General features: G+C 41.9%; 1 long non-coding RNA gene across 1 annotated transcript; it reads right to left on the bottom strand.

The window, feature by feature from the left end:
• Nucleotides 1–6798: 6798 nt before the first annotated feature.
• Nucleotides 6799–17146, bottom strand: LOC118417281. Its single transcript, XR_004831348.1, has 2 exons — nt 16910–17146; nt 6799–16122 (listed from the first exon to the last, which is right to left on the bottom strand). It is a non-coding gene; the product is annotated as an uncharacterized LOC118417281 (long non-coding RNA).
• Between the last annotated feature and the right edge of the window lie 564 nt (nt 17147–17710).

Here is a 17710-nt window from a genome sequence, read left to right as displayed (position 1 = left end):
AGCATTCAAAATCTTCAACCCAGACGAAGCCGAAGATAACCACTAGCATAGATTAGAGGTATATCTAGCATAGTTTTCACCTTGTAGTCAAAGCCATGTGTGGTTCCTTCAGTTCTGGTTTTAGACATAGGGGTAATTCCATAAATGCAATTCATACATCTCTCAATGGTTTATTTTCCAGCTCCTCTGTGAGCATTATGCAGATGAAGTGGAAGAGCTGGAGGAGGTTGAGAGCAAACACAGCGTCTTGGCAGGTGTGCTGAAAACTCACTACAACGACCTGACCACAACTGAAGTCCTGCGAACGGTACTGAAAGTGCATGGCGACACCATGCCCAACCTAGCCAAGTTGGCAGCAGCAGCAGCTGTCATACCCGTGTCAACAGCAGGTATGTGGACTTGGCTGGCTTGCCTAGATAACATAATTGATTTGATTGTGGATACAGTTTTTGTGTTCATGGTTCTTAATGGTTATGTTATGCATAATTGGACTTTATACTCTTGTTTTCGAATTCAATTAATTTTCAGATTGTGAGAGAGGATTCTCCACTATGAAGAGAGAGAAGACTCTGCACAGGATGAAGGATTCAACGCTCAACAACCTGTTGATGATCTCAATGGAAGGCCCTCCAGCTGAGAAGTTTCACTTCAATGCAGCATGTGACAGCTGGGGGAAGATGGCGAAAAGAAGATTAAATGACATGTCATAGAGCTGTAACCTGAGTGTCAGTAACTATAACAGTATGTATATTTCACATACCAAACTCTTACCAGTGCTTACTTTACATCATACGCTTCCAAAGTAATTAAGTACATTTCATCAGTTCACTTGGAATGTGTTATCTAATATACACATTTCAACCATCGTACCTGCTAGACTAAACGTTTGTCCACCAATCCCACCTACAGATGCCATGGATGTCTAAGCAGCTTCATAACATGAAAGTGCCAGACACAATATCACACGCGTCAAGACGCATTACGGACAGGCAGCACTTTAAAGGTATTCTTTTTCCCATTCAATGCGTTAGGTAGCCTCCTTTACTTCCTTCCACGGGCACTGACGTCATTTATGTACGTGTGCGGGTTGGGTTTGGTTGGGTGGGGAGTTTTAGGGGCAGATCTTCAATACATTTCGTATATCTTGGTCAGGTTTTAGGACGAGAAGGCTTTCTGTTGGGGAGATCACACCAGAAAACCGGGACGAACGTTAGGGCCAGGTATGACCAAGTAGATTTATTCATTGTTATGACATACCTACTTTCCAATCAGAGGTTTCTCGTTCTTCTTTCACTTAAAGCCCAAAATGATGTCGGCATGTTCATTGCAATACGACCATGCTATCGAATATTTTACACGCATGAACCGATTTTACAATGTCTACCGCAGTGTCACATGCCGTAATTGACCAGAGCACGCATCAATGTATATTTAATATTTGTGCACATCGTTCTTCAGTGGGGCATCTGACAAACTCGTTACTCTCTTGCCCTGCAGTGAATGACGATGGAACGCCAGTCACCGAGGCAGAAGATCCCCGCATCCTTTCACATGTCATCACCAAACTACACGACTTCATGCAATCCACCATATCTGGAATGACCTCATCCCTGAGGGCTACACACCACCCATGGAGACTTCATGTTGTTCCGGAAAACGAGCTCGACATGTTGAGATCCATTGTCGTGACGTACCATTTCAGGGCGAGGGTCGAAGAACTGAAACAGGAAGAAGTGGACTTTTTCAAAACACCTGTACGTACCTGAAGTGGACATCACGACAGGCCAAATCCATCATGAACGCGAGGACCACAAGATTCACATACTGAAGCGGATTGCAAAGCACACGAGACGCGGGTCATGACGATATAGATGTTCTTCGGTTTGATGAGGCCATGTTATCAGACAAAACAGACCTCGGACATGCTGCTCTGGTCGGATTATAGAATGTCCTCAACCAGAAAATGCTTATGGGTAATCACCACCTTCCAGCTACAGGATGGCGGACAGGGACTAGCGCCCCTGCACTTGAGGAGCTGGTGTCCACGTCTCTCTCCACACCCCCACACCCCACCCCCACGCAAACGAGAGGTAAAGTTACTAGAGTTATGGGTACTCACCTCCTTCCAGCTACAGGATGGCGGACAGGGAGTAGCGCCCCTGCCCTTGAGGAGCTAGTCCCCAAGTCTCTCTCTACACACACACACGCAAGAAGAACATGGGTATTAATACCAAGTGCAACAACAGCTGTTTGTGACCGGTAAAACTGCGACTTCGTTGTTTGTGCTGCACAGGAGAACAGGCGGGCCGAGATAATCGTAGATAGAATAAAAACCGGACTTGCAACACTGGAACAATGTTGTGTCAAAGCTAGCTCAGTTCTGGAGGTATTGCGTTTTACCTGAAATCCTTGGCAGGTGGTACACACTTGTTATCTCCGAAAACACTGACTCGTTCAGCACAAAAGGCAAGTAACCTAAGTGGCCATGTAACTGCTCCTTTGTGGTAGATACATTTAACAATCCATATGTATAATGCAAGGATGCCCATGTTGATTGTATGGGTTCTTGGAAATATGTCCTACAAAGACTCAGTGTATAGATTGGTAAAAAGGACGTCGTACTACTGTAAGTCTGAGAAAAGGCTGAGGAAAGTTGTGGTTCGGGTGTTAGATTCTTCAGAAAAGTATTCGCCAAAAATGTTCCTACAGTATCGTTTTGTAGGCGAACCTGTGCCAGTTGTCAGAATGCCACATGGCAAATGACAGGAGGAGATATGCAACACCATATGTGAGGAGAAATCCAAGTACATCTCCTATCTGCTTGACTTCATCTTCATGTAATTTCAGTATGGCATTGGTTCATTTTGAATTCCAGGTAAGACACAATTCATCAGTTTCTCTGGTTATTTTACAAATAAGCAAAAAACCTTCACTTGCAATACATTCCAGTGACTGCACATGCATATCCTGTTTAGTACAACATGTACCATTATGTCAACAAATATGAATGATGCACCAGCTTTGAAAATATATTGTACCATACTTACAAAGTATTACATATACAATGTCCATTTGTTAAAGGAAACAATTACTGTTAAATGTTAAACGTCACATTTCCTTCTTCAGTCTAAAACAGATCAACTTTATCAATCTTCCAATAGGTTTCCATGGTGCGCATTCCGCTGCACTCCATTTAGAGCTGGACGAAGACAAGGCTACCCGCTTACTCTTGATCCCATGTGAGGTAAGTTTGAAGCTTGAAATCCCAACTGTTATGTAGTTTGCTTGCTTCCCAATTTTGAACTTCTGATAGTTGGCTATATCAACAATTTTACTGAAATCATTTAGCTTTGTAGACACTAAACCAGATGGTCCTTACAATACCTTGAAAACGAATCCTAGTTCAGCTTGAAAGCTTCTCTAATTTTATTATTGGATAACTGGATTACTCAAAAGCTCAACTCTGACCCACGACTATGTTTTAACCCTGCTAACCATAATAGCGACTGTCTTAGCCTCTTAACATTTTTATTACTTTCTATCTTTCCAGGCTGAGTTAACATGCCAGGACCAGCAAAGACCTTTGCTGATCACCATCGACCTTGCTGTTGGCACAAGGCAGAACACTGTGTGAGTTGAAGAATCTATGCTTCCGTATGATTGATAGTAATAAATACATTTTATCTTCTGTTGGTCTTATTTCCATGGTAGGAGGAAAATTGTGTTTTGGGTTTGTTTGAAGTTCACGGTTGAAGTAATTCCTACAAGACTAATAGATCTTCCTATGACTCAGATTGCGATTCCTTGACGACTTCCTATCTGGAACTGCCCAAGGATTTTAGTCTGTCAAAGGGTTATTCCAGATTGTCCTGAACTCCAATATCTAATATGACACATCTAGAGGTAGATAAGATTTGGATATTTGGAGCTATATTTCTATACCCAAAAGTCCACAACATTTGGGGATAGTAAATACAGAGTCTCACTTAAGAAAACTGAATACCCAGTATTGCCTTTTCAAATGACCACATTTTGATGGATGGATGGATGTTAAAAAGAGGAAACTTAATGGCCATCTACAGGCCAAGGCTTATGTTTTATATATCCTTTTTTTTATATCCACGCCATACATCATCTCAAGCACCCAACAGCGACTGTTCTAGACTACGCCAAAGAATTCAGCAACACCATGAGAGCTTCAAGCGCATGGCGTTTTGGTCTGTGTGCTAACCATAACCACCCCAAGTCTTACTACCCTGTCCCAAGAAACAAGATGCATCTGTCCCAGTTTCCCATGTTAAGGCCCTTGAAGCCGAAGAAGATGGGAAAACGGGATGAGACTACAATGAGACACTGGCGACAGAGTATGGCAAAGTCGTCCGCCTTAGAACCGTACGACAGGAGACAACAATGTACAAAGCCGGCACGTTGTCGCTGAATTTGTACGTACAACAAATCCCTGTAGCCGAGCCACTTGTTGACAACACGCCAGTTCCGAATCCACCACAAGAAGTTGTCCCTCTCTCTCGACCTCAGCATAGCCATCATCAACGGAGGATACTGATCAGTCCGAGTATGACTCATGACAGCGAAGACGAGCCGTACGCCGGTTTAGTACCCTGCACATGTTCTCTCCAGCTGAAAATTTAAAAACGGATCTGCCAACACACAGCTACACTTGGGAATATCCAGCAGACTCAGTGTACAGTCTCAATTCAGATTTAATAATACATTATGGTGCTGCAAGTCTGGAAGACTGAGTGTTACACCTCTCAGTGTCAGTCACTCTTAAGACACTACTACCAGTGACTTGGAAAAGAAGTATGGAACACAATGTAATTTGCATATTGGGAAAGGTTGTTTGCACTTCATCCAATCACCAAAAGATATTTCAACCCTTTTCTACATGACAGCTGTCTTGTAACACCTTCTGAGGGTGACAGGAAGGCTGTCGTAAAATGTTCGTGGGTGGTGTTCGGTGGATTTTTGTTCCCGTGAAACCTCAGAGATTTCCAGCTGTAAGGTCACCAGAAATTCCTCTACTGCACTCAGTTCTATATAGACTGTCACTGTTGACAATGTGGGTTAAGCTGAGAACTGTCAATGTCTCGTGGGAGAAATTGGAGTACTTTGAGGTATTCAAATTTTTTGTTTGCAATATTTTGTGTTTGCATTTAAATTGTTTATCAACACTTATGGGACAGGAAAATTATATTATCATATTATGTAATTTCAGTTCAGGAACATGTTGCCCTTATTAGGCTATATATATGTTGTTGTTTTATGCTTGCCTTATCTTATGCGTTCATATCATTTTCATTAAATAAACAGACATCAGAGAGGCTACATTTACGTGTGTGCATTGTATGTAAATTACCTTTTTTGGAATATTGGTGTATATATAACTTCTTGCAAACTCCACGCATAGTATTAATCTAGATCTGGTTCTCCAATTTATAGAGTATCGCCTGGCAGGGCATTGGGGAGGAGATGATACTGGCATACGGGAGCATTATGCAGCAGTTCCCACACTTTGCCTGGGACATCAAGGCCAGGTACAGAACTACTACAATAATTTCATCATGATTTTGCTGTAGAATTCTGTATGAAAGATGAACAAAGTGCCTAATCCAAGCTCTGAGGTTTCATCAAAACATCAAAAGTTACAATGAGTAATTTGCTCATTCCGATTCTCATAACATGTTGATGGCATCCTTCTGTCTATCTCCTATATACTGTATACCACCCACCCTGCAATCTGCAGCTATGAGCATTAACCCACAGGGCAATATTTCAATCAGAGGCACAGTCCCACCTGCAGCTATCCCGACTAATCCCGAGGTGACTTTGGCAATGTTCGCTGACTTTGTGCGATTTTACACATGTATTTCATAATAATGCTATATATACACGTGTACCTGACAAAATTACTGACTCACTGTTTCATTTATATGTGCACCCAGATCTTTATCCAATGTACCCGCATGTACAAAACGTATAAAAGGCTGCCTATGATACATGCGTTCGGCAGATTAATGCTATGTGTAGCATAATGAGATGCATGCGTTTCTGTTACAGGGATGGGTCAAGCAAAGACGTATCTCCCACACTTTGTTGTAGCCAAGTCAAAGGTGATTTTCACAGGTCCCTTTTTATGTCAATGACTGCACTTCTGTCACTATTACGTTCTGTCAGCATTTGTTGTAATTCTTCATCTAGTAACAAGAGTCATTTGTTATTTCAGGACATGGCATCAACGGACCTAATGAAGATACATGTGTCCAGCATTAAGGCCACCTACACATATGTTTTCGAATACAAACACGACAGCAACCTGACGATCAATTTGGTTTTGTTACTACCATGATCTACATGGAACTACACGCAAGTACACGCTCGGTTAAGCGTAAAAAAAGACAGAGGGTAAGCAGCTCTTTTCCTGGGTCATTTTTGTATTCAATTTTCATTCGGCAGATCGTATGAAGTACGATGACTTACTAGTTGACGAGTTTTTATCGTGATACATGGGCTTACCACAAAGCCCTGACCTGCCTGACGTGGGCGACTGACCTTGCTGCAGTGTGTTATTTCGCAAAGTTTTTAAATGAAAAGTGCTGAATAGCTGTGTAAACTATATTATAAAGATAAGGAATAAATTCAAGAGTAAAACAGTTGTTAACTGGATAAGCTTCCAATCCGGGGAAAAAACAGAGAAAGAAGAAATATCTCTCCTACAAGAGATACAGCAGTTGTGACAAGACGCAAAACACAGAATATACCCTCTGTGAGAGTCCGAAGCCATGGCTGGCTAGTAATGTTGAATGGGAATGGGTCCGATGCACGGATTTTAGAGTCAAAACCTGTGCAGGCTGTAGAAAGGAGTTTGATATTGTATAACCACCCATGGTTATCCTCATACGTCAGTGGGAGTGTAATTTTGGAAGAAGTACAAAAGAGATTGCAGGACCTGGTAACAGGTACTATCATCGTGACCTCTATTGTCTTAGGCGGAGACATCCATCATTCCCTGACAACAGAACTTTCATTGTTGACGAACAAGTTACCGATGAACAACTTGAACATGTGCGCCAAGTCTTGGGGCATCCCATAACTTAGCTATCCATGACTTAATGAGTACAGTACTGTAGTCAAATTGTCAGGGATAAACAATACTACAAAAAGTGGTGACGATCTGTCTGAATGGTGTATTAGGAGCATTATCAGAAATATATGGTGTAAGTAAATGTGTTATTGTTGATTAATGTACCTGCAACAATAATTTTTCATACAAGTCAAATAATGAATACAACTATACAACAATTAACATTATATATTGTATACATCATAATGAAATACATGGATTCTTCTGTTTCAATTTTCTACTGTCATCTTGTGTATTTTCTAATCTTGTGTATTTTCTAGTGTTGAAGAAAGACATTATAAGAGGTGAACATTAAAATAGACTGATGTTAATTCATTTCAAATGAATATTCAGGGCAGGTGACTATAATTCGCTAATATGTTAAGATGAATATCTACATTTCAGCAAGAAAAAGTCTGAAGGAGTTTATATATTATAAATAACTTGATAAATTGAATAAATTGAGTGAGCATACCATGTGAACCTGACTCCGAGTATTACTGTGGTCCTGAAACTTCATCATGGCAGAGACAGTTCCACTAGCACATATCCCCCAGGACCTGTGTCAATGTATACTTTGGTTTGTTCAGTGTTGTTCAGTGTAGTCGGTAAACAATTTGTTTAGCTTAGTCACTACCAAAATGCCCGAGGACGACAAGCAGAACGTCGTCCTGGCGACAGACAGAAAGCTGCCACAATTCTCCGGCTTCCCCTCTTAACCAGAAGACTTGTCGGTAGACCAGTTTGAACTCGAGTGTAAACGCTCTCTTTCAGTATGGGGGACCCCTACTAGACAGCAGGGCTTTTTATAGTAGGCCGCGTGCGTCGGGGAGACGAAAACGCACATTCAACTACTTAGTGACGCAGACAAGGACGACGTGACCATCGTGTTCACGCACCTGGAAGAGGTGTATGCCGACAAGGCCCCGTTCTGAGCACTAATCCAAGCCTTCTATGGCAGGCAGCAACTGCCCGGCTAGTCGATCAGGCAGTACGCCTTATCCTTAAGCACCATCCTGCGTCGCGCTAGCGACAAAGACGACAAGGCTAGTTCTTATCTGATTTATTTAAATCTTCAAATTAGTCTTTTTTAAGACAGATGAAGACAGACCTTTGATAAATGCATCCTGTAGGTGTTTTTTTAGCAAGTTGTGGAGATTACTCCTGGCAGAATTCCCTCTTCGGACCCATGAGAAAGCGGCGCAGTTCAACAGGGAAATGGGAGACAAAAAGGGCCACAATCACCTGCCCGTTATGAAGATCACATGGGACAACATTCTCACCGATACCACGCACATGTATGTACCTGTAGATGTGACTTGTGTTGAAATACACTTTGTATGTATTTCCAAAATGCAATGCAAGCATCATCATTTATGTTCAATAAAGCTTTCTTCAAAAACCTTTATTTTCCAGGAATCTCAGGATAGGTGGAAAACTTATCAGGTATGTTGTTGAGATCGTTGCACCTCATGTATGAATTAATACAAGAAATAGTTTATCTACTTTTCCAGTTTCATGTTCATTGAATAGATAAAATCAGTAGTAGCCATGTTCTTTCACTGTGACTATGTGACATCAAATTGTTTTTCTTTCTTATTTTAGCAGATTGTATGGGTCATTGACCAGAACTGTGCTCCAAGATAGAGAAAGCCATGTGGGATGTTGGCCTTACCAGCGTCTACCTGAGGAAGGTACAGCAGAAGGCGCGAGTGCATACAAATGGAAGAGTCTGACAGGTCAGACAGTGTTTGCTTACTGACAAATTAACTCAGCTAAAACAAAACAAAGCAGCAACTAAAGCTACAAGCTAAAAAGATATAGGTCGAGTATAGAATATAGGTATATATAGAAAATTCAAATGTATTGCTGACATTACATTGATTTTGTGCAACAGCTCAATGAGCAAATTAAGCAAAATCATTTTGTAACATTACACAATACATATAGAAAAAATATATTAGTGTGCAAACTGGTATAATCTTTTTCTCACGTAGCAAAAGAACTGAAGAGAGCACGACAAAATCCCAAGCATCATCAACGACATCAAGAACACCGGCGAAGTCCACATTAACAGTCTACCGGGGCCTAGGTTAAAAGCCTTGCTGGAAAACACAGGAGCAAAAGTTCCCCATTGGCTTTCAGACAGAAAGGTCGAATTGAAGAAACTCACGGGTTCAGAGATGGTGAGTTGTTTTGAATGACAATGTAGAAACTTTCAATTCCCCATATATTTTAAAATTTCTTACTTCAAATGTCTCTCTTCCACATTAACTGTATTTCCCACTGTGTAGGTCAAACTACCTGGCAGCAATGGGAATGCTCGACGTGCTCAAATCAAGGTTGAGGGCATCCAAGAGGTTTGGCGGGTAGCTCAGGGGAAGAGCTACTCGATGTTTTTATACAATACAGATTTGATGGTGAACTTGTCAGGTAAGCAGAAAGCCACATGGCAATGATAAAAATACTTTTATATTAACAAAAACATATTTCCGCTGTAACCCAAGCACTATTCAAATGTTTAAGGATAGAAAAGAAGAAACCCATATCGCAGAGTATGTTTTCAAGTATCCAAAGCTATGGGATCAAGTGCAGAATTAAAAAGTTACTATGTGGCTAACACATTTTATGTACAATACTCGACAACTGACTGTGTGAAACAAAGAAACTTGTTTTATCAACAGCGGATGTCAGAAGCAGCCTCCTCTACCCAAAAGAGAAGACCAGTGAGTATATTGCATGCCTTCAATGCTCCATAACAACTGATGCATTTGATTAAGGTCATTGTTATAACATGAATTCTGATGATGTTGAAGTCTTATATGATCTTGAAGTTGAGTTGTAATGTCACCTGTCCAAAATTATAACCAGTCCTGAGCCACGTTAATCTTCTACCCCCATATCTAATAATGCAACACCGAATATATACAGATAGATAGTGTTGCTTAATTATCTTTCTAACATTGAACCAAATTTGCCAGAGACAACTATGTGTACAAATGATGAAGGTTATTTTCCCTGATAAACAGCATATTCTATTTCAAACTGACTATTTTAAGGTGAAGTCATATACGAAGGTTTAAATGTTCATGATATGTTTCTGTTAGCAGAATGCTGAGTCCATCGCACGGCATCGTGACCTCAAGTGCATGAGTCAGGAAGACGATGCCACTTTCCTGAAGCATGTAACAGCGAGGAGGACGGCAGCAACCGCGCCATGCTGGAAAACTGCAGTTTTCCTGAGTCAAGCTCGTGAGTCCTATGCTTATCCCAGAATCCGAGAAGTAAATCTAGCCTTGACTAGATTCCATGCCAACCGCCCCCCCACCCGATCAGATTCCATGCCCTTTACTGCACGTTTGTAACAAAAAAGGTGTTGAGGGCCTCTTAGAGTAGAAACACCGTGTGGATGGCACGTGTAGTATTTACTAGTAGTAATACAGGCAAGGCTTTGAGTCTGACTGATGCTGAAGAGCAGGTGCTGAGGTATGTCGCAGGGTGTATTCAACATGATCTATTGAAACACTACCAGAAATACAACAAGATTGCCAAACTCTATGCTGCATTTTCGACACAATGGAAAGTAGAAGGTGCGGCAGCCCAGTCGGGGTACACTGACAGGGATAAAGGATGACATTATCAACAAACTTGAGACAGGTTTCTTGGTGAATAAGTACTAGTGTACCATTGTCTGCAGTATCACAGATGAGAAGGCTAGTTTAGATTTATTAGAAAGGATACTCTAATATACTGTGTGAACCTTAGATGCCGTGGATTTGCTGATGCTAATAGACAAGTGAGGAGACAGAAACAACGATGTAGTATCGAAGAAGGGAGAGAAGTCACTCAATGTCTGGAACTATCCAGGAACCTGTGTTATGTAAGCTATAAGTTCTGATGTAAGGTGTGAATTACATACATGAAGTGCAAATGTCAATTGTTACATGTTGCAGAGAAATGATTTTGCAAATTGCACAATGATGCCTGGGAGAAAACTAGAAATACATAATTACACAAATATTTCATAAAAGCAAAAGGCATGTTTTAACACCATTTTGTTTTTGTTGACTTTTCAGTCTCAACAGTCATGCCACATGGGAAACAATGCGATCTTTCACGGAAGGACAACAGCTGTAAAAACAACGAACGTCTGGACATTCTGCTTTCACCAGAAAGGAAGATGCACAGCACAAAGACACCAGTGACAGATTTCTTGTAATAGCTCTTTTTTGATAGACATATCTAAAAACGTAAAATGTAAAATCTGAAGATGCACATGTAGATGCCATGTGTGACTGGGAATGGGTATGTGGCAAACGCAAATCCTATCCCAAAAAAGGAAGGCTTAACTTTAAGATTGATATCCTATTCCTGTCAATCTGAACCAACACTGAAAAAGGTTGCTGTAAGGGCCAAATATGGCTCAGGGGAAGAGCTACCCTGTGTTTTTGTACAATACAGATTTGCTGGTCAACCGTGTCAGGTAAGCAGAAAGCCACATGGCAATGTTAAAAATCACATCTATAAAAACAAAACCATATATTCGCTGTAACACAAGCACTATTCAAATGTTGGAATATAATATCGATCCTCAACGGCTTCTGCTCGAGCTATAGACCGTAATTTTTGGTTTAAGAGCGTGACCTGCCATATTGATGGTTTGCGGAGGAGGGGTGGGGAGTGGGGGGTTGTACCATTCGCAGTTTCGTAAGACGGTACTGGCTGCTTAAATAAAACAGCAACATGCAAAAGGTTCCATACTGCTTAAGTGGAATATGAAAAATACATGTGTTCTTTTTCATTTTTGGTCAAGTTGAAGAGGGCGCACGGTTTAATGGAAGCTGTTCGTCCGTCTACAAGTACGAAGAAAACAGCCATGCCAACAACAAAACGCCTTGAGTGTATGATATCTTGCTTTTTGATTGATTCTGGGTACATCAAAAGCCAACTAAACACAGCGTATAAACGCATTGATGAAGGTTTGAAGACAATTCTGGGCATACAGGTAGATACATTCTACGGGTTCGTCTCTTGCAATCAGAGTATGATAAACGAGTCAGTGTTGTTACAGCCCTTTCTACTGATCAGAACAGGACACGTCAATAACAGCACCTGACTAGTGCAATTGACAACTTTGAGAAAGACAATCAGTGGCTCCAAGACTCCTAGCTAAGACGATAAAAGTATACCAGAATAAGACGGTCTTGCCCGAGCATCTGCATCAAGTCAGCCATTTGAATCACAGTGCTATGTGGGGGCAGGTTAGTCGAATATTGAACAATTAAGGAACTCAAGGTTTATTTCAAGTAGTAAGGGTCCACTCAGTGGTACTTTCAGCACACCGGAGTACCTAGTTCTAGGGGAGGGAGGTTGGCTCAGATGCACATTTCCAGTTACGAGCTGTATTATTCCTGAGGCCCGCATGACTGCGACATACAACAAGTATAACGCGACATACATATAACATCACAGAACCAACTACTGGAGTGTATCAAGAAGTAACATTTCCAACCAACCCTTTGGCCTTCTCAACGAGATCATGGCGGATTAAGTGACAGATGTCAGAAACCTTTAGAGCGATTGCTCTTGCTTGGCGTTTGCACAATGCAACAAAATCACTGGGAAAACGCTCAGTGGCACCATACATATAGATCTAACCATACTAAATCTCAACCCAGGCAACTGCAGAGCCCAGTGCTTTAATTAAATGGTGATGGAAATATGACAGGAGTCGAGAATGGTTGCGCAGCCAATTTGCATAGGGTTGCAGCCAGAGCATCGTATTTCCACTGTGCCAGTCACGACTTAACGGTTCCAGAAAACCACACTATTAAAGATAAATACTCGCCAAAGGGGCAGCGCAAACTGGAGAGAACGACAGGGTCATTGGAGAAAAGAATGCCACTGATCAGAAGCCACTAACGAAGACCAAGATTAAGCCCATGTGTGAAACCTGCAGGGTGGAAAAGCACACCTGCCTTGAGGACTTCTTGGAGCTCCATAAACCCCTCTTAGACTGCTAGTAGGCCATCACTTTACAAGCAGGTTGGGACTACCTATGTTTTTCTTGTACCTGTATTACTATGTATATTGCAACAGAAACATACTCAGTTCACATGTTGTGGTGCGGCAGACGAGCAGTTTAGTGGACACCCTGTACGTCGAATCCTTCAATAGCTCCTGTCTACAGTATGTGGATAAAAGGATCTTTTTCGGAGACCTCAACTATGGCCTGCGCATGGGGTTGGCTGTGCTGGATTGGGTATGTTTTTCTGCTGGTTAGGCCGAACCATTAAGAAGATGGTTATGAGTCGAGAAGAGATCGAGGAAGTTCGCAGAGGAAGCCGACAAAGTCTCGGGGACACATTCCACTGCTGGCGTACAGGGCGCCTACGAAAAAAGTTGCTCGGGGGCCACAACCGCCTGGCGCTTCAACAACTCCGACAGGACGGGAGCAGCCGTCCAACAGCAGCGTCAGGACACACATGGAGTAGGTGTACTGTGACCTGCCAGAACACCCTGGCCAAGAGGATTGGCATATTGCATAATGATGCTAAATTTTACCTTCCCAGCGTTCTGAAGGACCATCTGTACACCTTCAGTGCGGCCCTCTCTGCAGAGGCAGGCTACACAGATAAAGCCAGCCTCGCCACAGTGGAGCCTCCAAAAGAGTCGCAAGGGATGTGAGGCTTCTACTGGTCTTCATCCTTAACGAGGAGACGATGGGTGTCTTGATGGCCATGAATTTATAAACGGGAGAATTGAGATATTTCTACTCAAGCAGGAACAATCACAATTTTCTAGAGAAGCCAATGTTAGTGGAAAATGAAAACGGGATTGAACGCGAATACGTTGGAACGTTGGAATACGTTTTTCTGGAACACGCGAAACAGCAGAGACCCAACTCTAATTTTGTAGTGCGCAATGTTACAAACGCAACATTCTACGTCAGCAAGTTGATAGCACACCCGATAGGCGCTAACGGGACCTCACGGCACCTAAACTTGTGCTTCTTTTGTTGTCTCGCCCTGCACAAAGGAGGGGAAAAACTAAGCCTGGATAAGACCGCCAAATCCCTGCTCGAGAGGTACCTAAGGCATGTCGGGAAGACACGGGATGAGTTCAAAGGGGTGACGCTGAATGAACTTCGCGATATGGAATAACTCTTTGGCATCAATGTACACGTGTACCGCCTACACCAAGACGATGAAGATCAAAGTACATTTGCAGAACTGATCAGGCGCCCCTTGGCGATACACGGAGATGCCATGTATCTAAATTTGTATGAAGAACACTTAAGCTACGTCACCGACTTTAAAAAATACGCAAATTCCTGGTCCTATTGCAAGTTTGGTCAGAAGTTCACACATCACGGGTATCAACAGGCAAGAGGGACCATGCACCGGAACTACAAAATACGTGTATCCAGGTGGGGCGTAAAGCGTACAATCTTCGAAAAGTTACAAGACGAAGGAATCCTGATACAAGAGAAAAATCGTTACTATCCATACAGGCCAATGTATGATATAGAATGCTTATTAAAACCGACCTCGGGTCAACAAACACCGAAAATGACATGGGAGGCCGTTCACGAGCTCCTTAGCGTCTGCGACTATTTAAACGTTCCAGGATTCGCGGAACCGAAGTGCTTCATCTCAGAGGGGGATCCGGCCACTCTCGTTGAAACATTCTTGTCGTATCTGGAACAAGTCAGGTTCGCGACATACGAGAAACTGAGAGACAAGTTCGAGTGGGTATTTCAAACCATGACAAACAAAGACAAGACATTGCAAGAATAGAGGAAGAGGAGGCCAACAAACGAAACATGCTGTTGTACCACGTATGTTGCTTGAAACTTTGGTACCCAACTTTAACAAAATCTCATTCTTGTGTAACAATGTTATTTTACAATGATTATTTAATAGGAAAAGAAAAAAGTCAGAACACAATGCTACAAACATTCAAAAATATACTTTTCAAAATTGCATGTTAATTTTTCAGGCTGTTGAACATGGATGAACAGAGGTCAGGATCAGCGCTGCGCTGCATACCCTGAAATGAGTATGTACAGACCCAACTAGGGTGGGGAAATCTCAACTTTAAGGGAAGGTCTGGAATACCGAGGAGACCCGTTACGCAGAAATGGCATCCCGAAATATCCATTCCGTTTTTTTTTTACCAATTTCAGAAGTTGCGGGTGCCTTCTATGAAGTACAAGTTTCTAAGGGAAGCATCAGATTTGATCTCTCCCACAGAGGACTGTTCGGGGTATCAGTATATGCCAAAATTGCGCATGCTTCAGTTTTATATACCTCTTGTTTTAAATTCAGTGAATACATAAATGAAGTGTTCTCTGGAAATAGGCTTCTGGAACATTAAAGGCAGAATCACCACTCCAGATGTTAGGACAGGGTTGGTGTTACTACTGTTTAACCCATATTTACTTTATATCCCAGACCCTGATCAGACTACAATGCAGAAAAAGTGGCTACTGCCAGCGAGGCGTACGAGGAAGAAAACAAGCGGAGAACAACAATATTGGCAGTAGTTTACCGGGATCATCTCTAGGTCGGGCTGAGGCAAAGTACCATCAGGAACAAGAGCAAAAGGAACTTAACATTATTTGTGGCCTTGACATCCAGCAAACCCATCTAACTTAGCTGAACAAGCCCCTACTGAGCCAGAGGCACAGTCCCCGAAGTCTGGGTTTCCAAGAGGCTTGGCAGCTGCAATACTTTAAGACCTAACTAACAGAACCCGAATAAGCTGGATGTCCTGCCATTGCCAATAGTTTTGCTCTGTCACCTGTTTATATTTGGATGTGTATGGACGATAACATTGCAACAGCTACTGTAGTTCCCATCAAGGGGCTGGTTGTTTTTTCTCCGCATCCTGCAGTAGGTATAAGATGATTCGACACTTGAAGCTGAACACTTCAAAGATCACTAGACTTGTGGCATCTTGTACACCTCTGGGTTGACCTGTGGGACAGAAATGTTCATATTATTGCACATTTAACATCAGCATACGAGACTATGAATAAATATAAGCTTAAAACGCTATACTCATTTTCTCTGAAACAATTGTGACTGAGCATGATATATGCACATACATCATACATACCCTCACTCTACCCGTTTTAATTCTACAGAGTACAAACTAGCGTAGTTCCCATTACAACATCGAGTTTAATTAACCTGCATAACGCACAGTGCATCTCAAAATCAAGCTGAGGACATTACAAATTGGGTAGCACTTTAACTGTTTTAAATTAAAATGCCACGTCAAGAACTTTCACTGATCAAGACTGTTTACATAACCCAGTGAAATTCAGTGAAATTTATATTATACAAAGAACCCGTATGACCTGACCACGCCACCCCGGTCCTTTGTTCTGTAGCTACAGAACTCGGTAACAAAAACGGACCTCACACACAAAAACATAACAGAAACATCGTCCTCAAACTCTGGATAAAAAAACAAAACGAGGTTGTGTGTTTAAAATACGCCGGCATCGTCGCGTTTTTCAGACAAATTTTATCATTTCCCTGAGTTTTCAACGCCAGAAAAAAATGCTCCCCAAAAAAGGGCGCAATGAGTCCCTCACCAAAAACCAGTTTTCCTAGCCGGTAATATTTTTTTTTTCAGTTTCAATTTGGAATGTACTAACTGACCACTGAAACAGCTATACTATAAGATGACAATTAGAAAGATTTCTGAGGCACACTTAAGTAAAATAAGAAGACAAAATTTGTAGTCCACCCTCACCTCACAATGGCCGCCCTGCACTGAGTGGATTCCGCACAAAACAGAAGCAGTTCTTTTATATCAGTGCGCGTAAACATCTGGAATACTGCTGAACTTTAAATGAAAGACTTACATTCAGTTTACTTGTCAAAAAATACCAAAAAAAAAACTAATAGTCTAGAGCAAACAAAAGCAGCAAATGAAACCACATATCAATTGCACTTTCCATTTTTGGCTGCACTATTTTATGGCAGCGCTTGTGTACCTTTTGTCGGGGGAGGGTATTCGGTGGTGGCTGGATGATGACGTGTACAGCCCACCGAAGGTTACTTAGGGGTTTTTCGAAGTACCGCTCTTTAAAAAAACTCGATGCACGTAAGGCCACGTTGATTTGATTATATGGATGCCATCCATGGAACGCCGAAGCTGATGCGAGCGCGCGAATAAAGACAAAGTTTGGCCAAAAAAGTTGCCTTCAGTATGAATCTAAGTGGCCAGTGTATCAATCTAAGGTTGAAGAAGATCAAACACACATATCATTTCTATAATATTATTACATGATTATGATATTTCAACAATTAGGAGAAGTGCCGGTACAAACCCGTATCTTGTTTCTCTTTGGGTCGGTTCGAAAAAAAAGCACCGGAAATAAAATCAATGGGACGGGATTCGCCGATATGAAACTATATTGGCAGGCGTTTAGGGGCTTACCGAGCCAAGAAAATAACAAGAGCGAAGTCGACTGGAGTTTATAGTCCGATTTGTACCAAGTGTTTACAGTTCAGTTCATCCTCGGAGAGGTGACACAAGTGTCTCCACGCA

The sequence above is a fragment of the Branchiostoma floridae genome, chromosome 6 (genome assembly GCF_000003815.2).
Source record: "Branchiostoma floridae strain S238N-H82 chromosome 6, Bfl_VNyyK, whole genome shotgun sequence".
Lineage (NCBI taxonomy): Eukaryota > Metazoa > Chordata > Leptocardii > Amphioxiformes > Branchiostomatidae > Branchiostoma > Branchiostoma floridae.
This window is presented reverse-complemented; position numbering and strand designations above follow the sequence as displayed.